A 14,617-nucleotide genomic window follows, 5' to 3' on the forward strand; every position below is an offset into this window, starting at 1 on the left:
ACTAATTATATAAGTAATTAATCATTAGTTTGTACATTTCTATTTAGTCCCAATAAATATATGATTAACAGGTTAGAAGTGTTATCACTGTTTTATTTAAATATTTTTCTCTAACAATATGCTTTAATGCTTTAATGTTTTGTGTTCAGTAAAGTTGTTTTTAAATCCATGTGAAGTCAGAAGACAGGGAGTCAGTCAGAGTCTACAAAATGTCACAAATGAGTGCATGAGAGTGATTGTAAATGAACAGCTTGTCTCCTTGTGACACCCTGCTATCTCTGACTTCATACTGCTGCTTTTGTCTGAACAAGATGATCTCTGCTTTTTCCTGTTTCTGGAAGCAAACTTCATTCTCTGAAAACTTTTATGCTACAAATATTGTATTTAAGCCGCCACTTTCCTCACTCTGACACTTCTTCCAGCACCCGACCTCCACACCGTGTCTTCTGTCATTCCTGTAAAATTCACCTCAGCTTGTTCTTAAAGTCTCCACTTAAATATAAATGTAGAACAAGAGCTAAATGACTCAGTAGTGTTGATTATTTAAAAAGCTCCAAAACCTGTGATTGGATAAGAGCAGTGATGTGATGAGTAAATATCTGCTCATGTTCCTGTTATAACACAGATGTTACTAAGAATGAAGAAATGTTGAATGATGAATTATAAACAGGAGATGATGATGTTTCCCTTGAAGGAGAGATGATTACATGCTGTTGATCATGAAGTACCACAGTCCAGTTTATGGTTATTAATACACATTTTCCTTTTAGATTCAGGTTTTGATGAACATCTTTACGTGATGAAGACTCCGGTGTTCCTGCGTCTCCATGTTGGTGATAGAGAACATGCTCATAAACACATCATTCATTTAGTTATAACACATTAAACAGACTCAGAGACGTGAGAAGTGTGTGTTCATCGTGCACAGTGAATCACAGACTGAGTGAACACAGACAAGTGGAGTGACACAAGTCATCAAATCTGCCAGTTCTGTTATGAAATATATGAAACATCAGCCTTGTTGTGGTCGCTGCTCGTCCAAACACATTCATGGACCAAAATTAACTGTTGTATGACGCAGGTTTGATGGGTCATGTGATTATTCTGTGTTTTTGATTAGTGTTATTGTTTTATAATATTTTTTTATGCATGCTTTTTATTGCTGTATTCTTGACTACACAATTAAAACGACATTATATTTAAGTTCTTTCAGTGTCCATAATTTAATCAAATACATGAAAAAATTGTTATACAGCATTACTTCTGTTTAAAATTCTTTAAAAATGTAACAAACTTTGTAGCAATATGTTTGTAACAGTTTTTTTAAAGAAATTTCATGTTTAAAAACAAAATATTCATTAGTTAAATGTAATTTACTTTGCCAACATTTTCTATGTAAAAATATCACATTATATGTAACGCCACTTCTTCTTTTAACAGACAGTAAAGTTGACAGGAGAGTTGTGGTTCTGTGTGGTTCATATCACTACAGCTTGTTTATCCACTTTGCGTGTGGACGTGGGTCTGTTGGGGCTAGCAGGAGGGGTTAGCACCTCTGTGTTCTCTTCTCCCAGGTTCACAGGTTCTGGAACACGTTTGCAGTGGCTGGAGTGAATCCACTTCGCACTTTCTGCTACCTTCACTGCTGTCTGTGTCACTAGGAGCACCTGGAATGGTCTCGATCACCTCCTGGCCTTCCGGTTCTTTCTCCTGAGGTCCTTCACCACCACCCAGTCTCCTGGTTTCAGGTCATGTGACTTTCTCTCTGCCGGTTTTGACAAGACCTCCTTCACTTGGGCCTGTACTCGAGATAAAACCTGCATGTGTGCAATCTGAGGTGTTTTATACGGTGGCCCAGAAGGGCAAATCATCTTTCCCGTATATGTGTGTGTTTTTTCCCTTGTAAGTGTGTTTTTTTTTCTCTTGAAAATGTCCGCGTTTTCTCTTATAAATGTCGTTTTTTTCCCTTGAAATTGTCCGCTTTTTCCCTTATAAATGTCGTTTTTTCCCTTATAAATGTTGTTTTTTCCCTTATAAATGTCGTTTTTTTTCCCTTGAAAATGTCCGCTTTTTCCCTTATAAATGTCGTTTTTTCCCTTATAAATGTGTTTTTTTTTTCATTGAAAATGTCCGTTTTTCCCTTATAAATGTCGTTTTTTCCCTTACAAATGTGTTTTTTTTCCATTGAAAATGTGCGCTTTTTCCCGTGTAACTGTGCGCTTTTTCCCGTGTAAATGTCTGCTCTTTTCCGTTTGTGCGCAACTACTTCTTTCCCGTGTGAGAACTCTTTCTCCAGTATTTTGCAAGCTTAAAGCTAATGCGCAAAGGACTATGGGAGTGGGGTCAAAACACAACTGAACACGGAACCTTTCCGGATATCAGCTCCAGGACTCAACATCATGGAGTATACAGTGAATTATAGCGTGATAAAGTTATAATTTTCACTAAATTTTCAACTGCACACACTTACCAGGTAATGTTTAATATATAAAATTAATCAGATTTTACTGTTTTAGGCACTAATGATAACTTTGTAGCAGTGTTAATACTATTGGAGTGTTTGGGGGAAATGCCGAGCCGAGTGTAAATGGCAGTGATTAAAAGGAATATTATCTCATTTAGACCATTAAACACTGATGTAAACCATCAGCTCCATGGCATCTCTGTAGTATACATCCACATATGGATTTATAAGCAAGCTAATATCACTATGCTAACCGCTAACGCTTAGCATGGGGAAACTAGCTTGTTTATTAATATATATTAGTTTAATAGTGTATTTGGACACCTATACGTGATGTAAACAGTTAGCTCTATTGTTTCTGTAAAATGCCTGTCCAAATATAGATCTATAAGCAAGCTAATATCACTATGCTAACCGCTAACGCTTAGCATGGGGAAACTAGCTTGTTTATTAATATATATTAGTTTAATAGTGTATTTGGACACATATACGTGATGTAAACAGTTAGCTCTATTGTTTTTGTAAAATGCCTGTCCAAATATGAATCTATAAGCAAGCTAATATAATTATGCTAAGCGCTAGCTTACTAAAAGAGCTAAGATAGCAGCAACTATTGCTAATTATCCCTGAGCTGCTCCTGTTATGTGCTAAATGTTACAGATGGTTAACGAATTGTTGTATGTAGTTTATTGGAGCTCCTGAGTGACATATAATGTATACTGCTGTATAATGTAGTGGTTTTATCATAGCTAGAGATCTTCTGAATAGTTAGTTATGTGCTATGTAACAGTCAAGAAAAGGGGCTTTTGTTCAGGTTCTATCTATTCTAGTCATTAAATATATGTTTATACTCCTTATAATATGTATGATTGTGTGTTTTTCTTCTCACAGTGAACTGTGTGTAAATCATCAACTGCCTGTGTATCAGCTGATTTCTACACCAGCTTTACATCCTGAGCAGAAGGTGAGTGCTCTGAAGTATTTACCTCTCTTTTCAAGAACACCACTGAGCACATCTTAATCAGGGGACAGGGACACATTTCTCTTCATGAACATGTGTGTGTTAATGAATGGTGGAGATGGGGCCAAATTTTGCAGCAATCCTTAATAGCAAAACCAAATAATTGGTTTTAATACACAGCATTACTAAAAGCTTGCATTCTATGAAATTTTGTGTGCGTGCCTGCCTGCGTGTGTCAAACTGATGTCATATGATGTCAAACATCAAGAAGTGATATTAACTTGCTTATAAACCCATATGTGGATTTATATTACAGAGATGCCATGGAGCTGCATAGTAACACCATGAAGTCTTTTTACTAGACACTTATAATAACATGTCTTTATTTCTCCCCTGTTGTAGATTGTCGTGGAGAGGACGGACCCTTGATGCTCTGCCTTTTTGCACCAACAATACATACATGTATTTTATTAATTTGTAAATAAAGTCTTTAATATAATTTTATAGTTGAGTATTTATTTCTAGTTTGCTTATTATTTAGCAAAACAGTTAAAGTGCATGTAAAGCATTGCTGCAAATGACACTGAATAGAATCAGATGTTACTCCACTCTGTGTGAGGGTACAGGCTTATATACAGTATGTGATTTTAGCATCAATAATGTTTTTATTAACTAAAGCATGCTGCCTTGGAGATATTAGTGACATCTTTGTTTTAGTTCAAAACAACATATTCCATAATATTTATAAATACATTAATCCCATATGTTCAGCAGTTAAAACAGAGGTTCTTAAACATTTTACAGCGAAGGACTCCTTCAACTGTAAAACAAACACCTCTGCATACATTTACTTATAGTGCATTTCCAAAATTACATTTTTATGTTATTAAAAAAAGTAAAACCTTTTGTTTTCATTTAAATGATTAATGATTAAATGATCCATGAAAATCAAAAATCTAGTATGTCAAAATATTAGAATATTTCACTTCGATCATGGGGAAGACTGCTGACCTAACAAGTTGTCCAGAAGTTGATCATCTACACCTTCCAGAAGGAGTGTAGGCCCTCAAGGTCAAACTTTACCACCAACTATTTCACTGACCATGTTGTTGCTTGATTTGCCAGCCATCTCATCTGACCTTAGGTTTCATGGGAAAGATGAGCTGAAATCTGAGATAAATTTCAAGCTGAATGCTTCAAGTGTGATCTGCAAACATAACCAGGGTGTCATGTTTAACAGCTTAATGCAATGGGTTACAAGTCACGTGTACTTATATTACCTTTTCACGTGTACTTATATTACCTTTTCACCTTGAAAATGTGTACTTTTTCCCATGTAAGTATATTATTTTTCCCTGGTGAATATAGTATTTTTCCCTTTTAAATGTGTATAATTTTTCCCTCGTAAATGTATTATTTTTCACCTATAAGTATATACATTTTCCCTTGTGAATGTATTATTTTCCCTTGTAAATTTATAATTTTTTTCCTTGTGAATATATAATTTTTTTATTGTGCTCTATGATTTTTTTTTCTATGTGTATGACGTTTCCCTTGTGCATGTGTTTCCCCCCCAATAATTTTAAAACTTAAACACTTTTGCACAATATTCTAATTTTTTTAGATAAACGGCATTTTAAATGACAGACTCATTGTTTACATGTGTATTTTAATTATTGGTCAATTTATGATACTCTTATTCTTGAACATACATTCACTGTACATACAGTAGATATACGTTGCCACTATTCATAAGCCTACATATTTTCAAATAGTTGGTGTTTTTATGTAACCCATTGCATTAAGCTGTTAAACATGACACCCTGGTTATGTTTGCAGATCACACTTGAAGCATTCAGCTTGAAATTTAACTCAGATTTCAGCTCATCTTTCCCATGAAACCTAAGGTCAGGTGAGATGGCTGGCAAATCAAGCAACAACATGGTCAGTGAAATAGTTGGTGGTAAAGTTTGACCTTGAGGGCCTACACTCCTTCTGGAAGGTGTAGATGATCATCTTCTGGACAACTTGTTAGGTCAGCAGTCTTCCCCATGATCGAAGTGAAATATTCTAATATTTTGACATACTAGATTTTTGATTTTCATGGATCATTTAATCATTAATCATTTAAATGAAAACAAAAGGTTTTACTTTTTGAATAACATAAAAATGTAATTTTGGAAATGCACTATAAGTAAATGTATGCAAAGGTGTTTGTTTTACAGTTGAAGGAGTCCTTCGCTGTAAAATGTTTAAGAACCTCTGTTTTAACTGCTGAACATATGGGATTAATGTATTCATAAATATTATGGAATATGTTGTTCGAACTGAAAGAGAGATGTCACTAATATCTCCAAGGCAGCATGCTTTAGTTAGTAGAAAAACATTATTGATGCTAAAATCACATACTGTATATAAGCCTGTACCCTCACACAGAGTGGAGTAACATCTGATTCTATTCAGTGTCATTTGCAGCAATGCTTTACATGCACTTTAACTGTTTTGCTAAATAATAAGCAAACTAGAAATAAATACTCAACTATAAAATTATATTAAAGACTTTATTTACAAATTAATAAAATACATGTATGTATTGTTGGTGCAAAAAGGCAGAGCATCAAGGGTCCGTCCTCTCCACGACAATCTACAACAGGGGAGAAATAAAGACATGTTATTATAAGTGTCTAGTAAAAAGACTTCATGGTGTTACTATGCAGCTCCATGGCATCTCTGTAATATACATCCACATATGGCTTTATAAGCAAGTTAATATCACTTCATGATGTTTGACATCATATGAATATAATTAGCAATAGTTGCTGCTATCTTATCTCTTTTAGTAAGCTAGCGCTTAGCATAATTATATTAGCTTGCTTATAGATTCATATTTGGACAGGCATTTTACAAAAACAATAGAGCTAACTGTTTACATCACGTATATGTGTCCAAATACACTATTAAACTAATATATATTAATAAACAAGCTAGTTTCCGCATGCTAAGCGCTAGCGGTTAGCATAGTGATATTAGCTTGCTTATAGATCCATATTTGGACAGGCATTTTACAAAAACAATAGAGCTAACTGTTTACATCACGTATAGGTGTCCAAATACACTATTAAATTAATATATATTAATAAACAAGCTAGTTTCCCCATGCTAAGCGCTAGCGGTTAGCATAGTGATATTAGCTTGCTTATAAATCCATATGTGGATGTATATTACAGAGATGCCATGGAGCTGATGGTTTACATCAGTGTTTAATGGTCTAAATGAGATAATATTCCTTTTAATCACTGCCATTTACACTCGGCTCGGCATTTCCCCCAAACACTCCAATAGTATTAACACTGCTACAAAGTTATCATTAGTGCCTAAAACAGTAAAAATCTGATTAATTTTATATATTAAACATTACCTGGTAATTGTGTGCAGTTGAAAATTTAGTAAAAATTATAACTTTATCACGCTATAATTCACTGTATACTCCATGATGTTGAGTCCTGGAGCTGATATCCGGAAAGGTTCCGTGTTCAGTTGCGTTTTGACCCCACTCCCATAGTCCTTTGCGCATTAGCTTTAGCTTTTAGCTTGCAAAATACTGGAGAAAGAGTTCTCACAAGGGAAAGAAGTAGTTGCGCACAAACGGTAAAGAGCAGACATTTACACGGGAAAAAGCGCACAGTTACACGGGAAAAAGCGCACATTTTCAATGGGAAAAAAACACATTTATAAGGGAAAAAATTACATTTATAAGAGAAAAAGCGGACATTTTCAAGAAAAAAAAAACACATTTATAACGTAAAAAACACATTTATAAGGGAAAAAACGACATTTATAAGGGAAAAAGCGGACATTTTCAAGGGAAAAAAAACGACATTTATAAGGGAAAAAGCGGACATTTTCAAGAAAAAAAAACACATTTATAAGGTAAAAAACGACATTTATAAGGGAAAAAGCGCACATTTTCAATGAAAAAAAAACACATTTATAAGGGAAAAAGCGGACATTTTCAAGGGAAAAAAAACGACATTTATAAGGGAAAAAGCGGACATTTTCAAGAAAAAAAAAACGACATTTATAAGGGAAAAAGCGGACATTTTCAAGGGAAAAAAAAACGACATTTATAAGGGAAAAAGCGGACATTTTCAAGGAAAAAAAAAACAGCTTTAAATATGTCCAGCTTTAAATAATTATTTCATCCATTATTTAACCACGGCTGGAAATAATAGCCGGAATGTGATGTGAATTTATGACTGAAATAAAGCTGTTCGTCTTTTGTAAAGTACTTTCACTTTATAAAAGGCAGCGGTTTTATTAAAAGGTTGATAAACGCGTGTTGGACAGTATATACAACGCGACAGCGTGCTCAGTTACTCACTTCTCACCTTTCATGTAGGTATGCTTGGACTTATTAATTTGTTTTAAACCCCTCAAAAATGCGTGTGTACTGTATACAGCCTAAAACCTTCATCAGTTATTAAAGATAGCATCTATTTAGAAAAAATGTCCCAGTGATTTTGGAGCTTCAGGAAATCTCCCGGCGCTCTGCGCATAACACTGGGCCAACTCATGTCGGAAAAAAAATTATAAACGGTTTCTAAACGTGGGCTATTGTTTTTTTTACTTATAATATTTGTTAATTTAATTTAAATGAGGTTTGGGCTCAGGACTTTGATTCGGCATCGTGATTCTCCTCTTTAATTTACTTCATAGTTTTAATCAGCGCTTAGCCGCATGAATAAAGTTTTTCAGAGCGCACCGGCAGAAGTAGACTAATGATTATGAACGCGTCGGGAAAACAGCAAGCAGACTGACTTTGACCATTTAAAAAAAGGTTTGCGGTCATTTTCTGACGCGGTCAAGTTCACCAAAAACAATACAGAACAGCGCACCTTATTTGCTTTCAAACATTTACAAAATCACAAAATTTTTTCGTTATTGTGAGTGCGCTTAAATAAAAGTTGAGTCTTTTAAAGGCATGTAGTCTTATATAGTTTTATTATATAGTTTTTGCACATTAATCTAAGTTCGCATCTGTTACATTTTTGAGGACAAATTAATATCGCTCCTCGCTCACTAGTTAGGCGGCCTCCCCTTTAGATATGCAAAGAAGCGGGGCTGCGGAATTAGGCACGGATGGTGAGCTCTCCTTGCTAATGATCCTGGGTTTGCAACCCGCCCTATAAAATACTCGGGGTTTGTTGGTTTACAGTGGATTTACTAACTTTCCAGTGTCTCAAACCAGCTTTCACTTCTGCGTCTATTCTAAAACTACCTGACCCGGAGAAGCCCTTCATAGTTGAGGTCGATGCGTCAGAGGTGGGGCTGGGAGCGGTGCTGTCACAACGTCATGGCAACCCAGAGAAAATCCACCCCTGTGCTTTCTTTTCACAAAAACTAAATCCTGCCAAATGCAACTCTGATATTGGTAATAGAGAACTGCTAGCAGTAAAAGCGGCATTAGAGGAGTGGCGGCACTGGTTGGAGGAAGCTAAACACCCCTTTACCGTACTCACCGACCATCGGAATCTCGAGTACATCTAGCTTCAGGAAATCTCCCGGCGCTCTGCACATAACACTGGGCCAACTCGTGTCGGAAAAAAAATTATAAACGGTTTCTAAACGTGGGCTATTGTTTTTTTTACTTATAATATTTGTTAATTTAATTTAAATGAGGTTTGGGCTCAGGACTTTGATTCGGCATCGTGATTCTCCTCTTTAATTTACTTTATATTTTTAATCAGCGCTTAGCCGCATGAATAAAGTTTTTCAGAGCGCACCGGCAGAAGTAGACTAATGATTATGAACGCGTCGAGAAAACAGCAAGCAGACTGACTTTGACCATTTAAAAAAAGGTTTGCGGTCATTTTCTGACGCGGTCAAGTTCACCAAAAACAATACAGAACAGCGCACCTCATTTGCTTTCAAACATTTACAAAATCACAACATTTTTTCGTTATTGTGAGTGCGCTTAAATAAAAGTTGAGTCTTTTAAAGGCATGTAGTCTTATATAGTTTTATTATATAGTTTTTGCACATTAATCTGAGTCCTCATCTGTTACATTTTTGAGGACAAATTAATATCGCTTCTCGCTCACTAGTTAGGCGGCCTCCCCTTTAGATATGCAAAGAAGCGGGGCTGCGGAATTAGGTACGGATGGTGAGCTCTCCTTGCTAATGATCCTGGGTTTGCAACCCGCCCTATAAAATACTCGGGGTTTGTTGGTTTACAGTGGATTTTACTAAGCGGTGTGAGGGAGACGCGCGCACAACAATGCGCAAGTGCGGCATGCAAGTGGTGCAAATGGAACGTGCCCCAGGGACTTTAAAGAAGAGTCAGCGCAAGCGGACGGTGGCAGGAGCTGCTGTCCGCGGATGACCGTCGTACTCGTATTTTATAGCGCGGGGTGCAAGCCTGGGATCATTGGCAAGAATAGCTCACCAGCATGTCATGTGGGCATTATAAGATTTGTATTGAAAACTTCTAACTAAAAAGTGGCAGCTGGCACGCCTAAAAATAGAAGCAGGTTAATTCTTTTATCGTCTAAATTTAAATCCTCCTCTTTAGTGCCTTCTATTCCAATTAATCCTGTTGTTCTTTTAGTGTCCCTGTGTGAGCTTTACAATGCCAGACAACATTCAAATGCAAATTATTCACTCTCCCCAAGTGTAAATCAGCTGTTCTCACCTATACATTCAGAGGAACTGTAATGCACCTCTCCACACTTTAAAAACCTCGTGAATCTGAGGCTCTTCTGAAGACTTTCAGGCCTCTTTTTAAATTTGTGTAAATTTATTCTTCTGGATTCTAGATTCTAAAGTTCTTAAACTTTCTAAAGGGAAAACTCCCGGTGCTCCAGATGGCCAGTTCGCCACTGCTCCTCTTTACTTTCCTACTGTATGTAGAATCAGTGCTTAACCACGCATAAAGTTTTATAAATTCGTTTAATGTTTAACTTGTATTTCATAAGGTTTTGCCAGCAGTGGTACAGCGCAACGGGGGTCATTATTTACTATTAAAGAAACTTATGTTGATCTGTCATGGCATGCGCCTGTGATGGGCGTGCACCTAAATCTACTATCACTACTCGCTCACTCCGTAGGCTTCCTGAATAGGCGGCAAAGGGTCAGAGCCACCTATTCGTTCCGGCTGGCGATAATTAACGTTAATATGATCTCAGGCTTGCTCCACATTATAAAAGCAAGGCGCGGAGTTTAGTCCGAGGTCCGGGAAGTACGTGATGTGGTGGAAAATAGGCAGTGGCGGTTCTACACAAACAATGTCAGCCCCCCCGTCAGCGCCTTTCTTTCAACAAAGAGCTGCGCAATGTGTATAAATCAATATGTGTGTATAATATGAAATTTAATTTGATATAGGTATACATTAACTTATGCGAGGGTACTTTTACTATGCTAAATTTATGAATTACACTCAAAGTATTAAAGTAAAGTAAGTAAATTAAAGTCTGATTTAACTGTTACTATTAAACATTTAATATATATTTATGTTTATTTTTCTATTTATGTTTATGTTTTGCTGGTGAAATACATTTTAGGCAGAGACGTCTGCTCGGTCTTGTTAATTTGTTTTAAAACCCCCAATTCTGCGAATTCCTCCAGCAGCGAAACCGGTTTGATGACTTTACACCTGTCGTGAATAAAGGTGAGATGAGGGATTACAGTAACTGTGGGTGCGCTTCACCTCGGAGCGCGCTGTCGCGTTGTATTCAATGAATAGACTAAAACAAAATCATGTTTGCTTCAGCATTGGAAACAATATTGTATTAGGCTAACTTTATCAAAGATTATACACTTTTGTATTCTTTGTCCACACACGTGGGCAACTTAAAATTTTTAGATATTGATCCTTTCTCAATGCAGCAAATTTTCTGAGCAAATTAATAATAATTTCCATGAATGAAAAGGAGGAAGAAGAAAAGTTTACGCGAAAATAAGAAAACGCTTTAGAGGTAAATGCTGTGAAATGCTTCAAATGAACAGATTCTGCCAATAAAATTCAAATTCAAATTTTATTTGTCACATACACAGTCATACACAGTACGAAATGTAGTGAAATGCTTATACGACTGCCATTGACCCTAAAAGAGAATTAAAGTTTACAAATAAGAATAAATATGAATAAAGAAATACGATAGAAAAATTAAGTAGAAAAATTAAATTAAACTAGGAAAAATAGAACTAAAAATAAAAATAGAAATATGCTAGGAAAAATCAAACTAAAAATAAAAATAGAAATCTGATGTACATAAAAATAGAAATATACTGTAATATATTGCGATAACAGGTCAGGGACAGTGAGGCTGGATCCAGCAGCGCACCACATTTCACATCACAATACACTGGCTCATTTAAGTGGAGATAAATTTTTAAAACTACTTACTAGTATAAAAATATAACACAATACAGAAACATAAAACAAAGTTTCACTGAAATTATATTGGGTCATATTTGTAAAACAAAGGAAAGATTAATAAGACAAACAACATATAAAACTACAATATTTTTAGTGTCCAGTAGCTCCTGTCTCACAGAGATCCAGGAGGCTTAAAAAGTTTAACAGCAAAATGAGACATTTTGTCAATATTGTGATTTTTTATTTATTAATGTATTTCAAAAAGATGCAAGACAATACTGCAAAAATGTGTCATTTACATGCTGTTAGAAAATATTCTTTGCATTGTCTCTTATTGAGTCACAAGGGTGGTAAAAAGCATTCATCATTCAAAATTATTCATATCAGTGTAGTTAGTATGATTTTGAAAGTGCTATAACTCCACTTGGCACAATTTAGTCCCAGTGAAACAATCTGACCACATGTGCAGTGCCATAAAAAAAGGTATTTGCCCCTCTAAACGATATAAAACTGAAGCATTTTTGCTGCTTTCCACGTGGTGTGGCATTGCTCAAATAAGAGCATAAAATAATCACATTATTATTTCTGTCTTTTCCCATCTTTGTCTTTTCATCTCATTGAATGTATAGTCCTGAAATTCTCTCCATTTCATCTCCTCTCCATGCCCAGATCCTTCCTTCTTCATAATTGTACAGATCCTTGTACAAAGAAAATACGTTTGCAGTTTAGTAATCTACTTCCCTGTTATTCCAGTGTAACCCGTGTGTACAAGTCGGCTGTTTGGGATGAGAAGGAAAGATTTAATTGAATATTTAGTTTGGGGAAACGACTTGTGGTCCCAGCGCAGGAGAACTTTAGGTTAGACAGCTCTTTCAGGTCCTGATGCCTGTACCATCTCTGGCAGTCGATGTCGTTGGCGGCGTAGCAGACGCAGAAGCTGAAAGAAACATGGAAAAATAAAAATGAAAAAGACTACATAGGCATGCACATTTCATAATAGGCATACTGATCAGTTATTAATTTAAACATAGGTGCCCCCACTCGAAAGTCTTGCAGCGGTGCCCGCAAGCGCTGGGTGGGGCCCTTCTGCTTGGTGATGAGCAGATCATGGTTCAGCTGTGACACAGGCGAAGCGACTGCGGGTGACGCTCTGGGTGATGCAGTAACTCGGCTGCACGCTGGCTCGGACGGCTGATCACGGCCGGCTGATCACGGCCGGAGAGCCTGGAGAACTGCACGGGGAGAATGTTCGGCGTCGAGGGTTCTACGTCGCCACAGCGCTCCACTCGCCCGCAGTACCGACCACGCGCTTTGCTGCTCGGCCGTCAGGATGACACGCAGGCGATAGCGTGCAGTTTTCCCGCTTTCCGCTAGCCCTAGGTATGCTACCGGAAGTTCCGCCCCCCGGGTGTGCGCTACCAACCTGTCCGCCCGTGGCTTGGGTCCCAGCAACCTGGTTACCCCGAAGTTACCACGCAGAGTTCCGCTAGACAAATTCAGCACCGCACCCCATCTCTCCAGAATGTCCAACCCCAAACGCAGTCCTCCTCAACACTCCCCACTAAGAACTCGCCACTCCGCGTTGGTTGCTGTGGTGTGCTCGCGCTAGCTCCGTCGGGAAAGTGCTTCTTCTTTCAGAGTAGTCGCTCTGCTTTCCCTTTTTAGACGGTCCTCCAATGTGCGGTCCAACCCGTTACTCTCCATCCCACTTCTGACACCAATGTAGCGTTTTACCGCCGAGAAGGATGTTAGAGAGATGAGTGAGCCTACTTGCTGCCCAATGCAATGGCTGGGAGTACTTTATTTTATACCCACAGTCAAACAAAAGCAAGAGCAGCACATTCACACGAAGCTTACCTCCAAAGCATGAACCGGAGCACATTCCCACACAAACCACACACAAACAGGGCCGAAGCCACTAACCCAAACACCTTTCCCCAACATGGTGAACACAGTGACATTCCCGCAAGGCATGCTCGGTTGTCAGCCGCCGCCCTGCCCACGCCACACTGCCCTCACCCGCCAAAGGACTCCGGTGTTCCCAATGCCAGCGCCGACCGCCTCCATGCCTCTGAAACGAAGTTCGTCATGGTGACCAGGGACGGTCACAGCTCGGGTGGGGGCAGTGTGGCGGGGCGGCGGCTGACGACCAGCATGCTTTGCGGGGATGTCGGTACTCCCAGCCATTGCATTGGGCAGCAAGTAAGCTTACTCGTCTCCAACATCCTTCTCGGCAGTAAAAAACGCTACAATAATAAAATAAAAAAAAACTTACCGATCAGCGGGGTCTCTGTGTCGCGCAAGCGCACGCCATCCGTCTGTCTCACTCAGGTTCCTGGCTCGACCAACCAGCGCGCAGCACCAGGACCACTGGGTCAACCCGCCCGCCGGCAATTTCATCAGGCCGGTAGGTCCCCACTCCCTCTGGGTACACAGAGGGTGCGCTCGCACCTCCTAGGGTTAATGCCGGTCCTAAGGAAGGGGGGGAGTGCTGCCGTGCACCATTGTATTTTCATCTGTGACTGATCATATGTGTGTGTGTTTTCATAGGACTGAGCGGTGTCTGCAGGAGTGGGGACAGGGGGGGGGGTTTAAAGGAACCGTCTTCGCGGTCAAGGTCAAGGCTGAGTGAGACTCAGTATGCGGGGTTTTCAGCCCCTTCAGAGCTATTCGTTCTTTGCGAAGTTGCTTAAAAGGCCCACCCGCCTGCAGACCCACAGTTTCCGTAGTTTTTGGGGTTTTTTTTCTTTTGGTTTTTTGGTTGTGTATACTTGAAAAAGAAAAAGGAATAAAACCTCCAAATTTTTAATCCTGC

At 38.3% G+C, this 14,617-nt stretch overlaps 1 protein-coding gene across 1 annotated transcript in view; it reads left to right on the top strand.

The window, feature by feature from the left end:
• Positions 1-2,362: 2,362 nt before the first annotated feature.
• The window catches only part of LOC128533806 (NACHT, LRR and PYD domains-containing protein 12-like), a 605,307-nt gene continuing 593,052 nt past the window's right edge, over positions 2,363-14,617 (top strand). The window contains exons 1-2 of the mRNA XM_053508060.1: positions 2,363-2,473; positions 3,356-3,428. The gene's annotated coding sequence lies outside the window, so the exon portion shown is untranslated. The remainder of the gene's footprint in view (positions 2,474-3,355; positions 3,429-14,617) is intronic.

The sequence above is a fragment of the Clarias gariepinus genome, chromosome 12 (assembly GCF_024256425.1).
Source record: "Clarias gariepinus isolate MV-2021 ecotype Netherlands chromosome 12, CGAR_prim_01v2, whole genome shotgun sequence".
In the NCBI taxonomy this organism is placed as follows: domain Eukaryota; kingdom Metazoa; phylum Chordata; class Actinopteri; order Siluriformes; family Clariidae; genus Clarias; species Clarias gariepinus.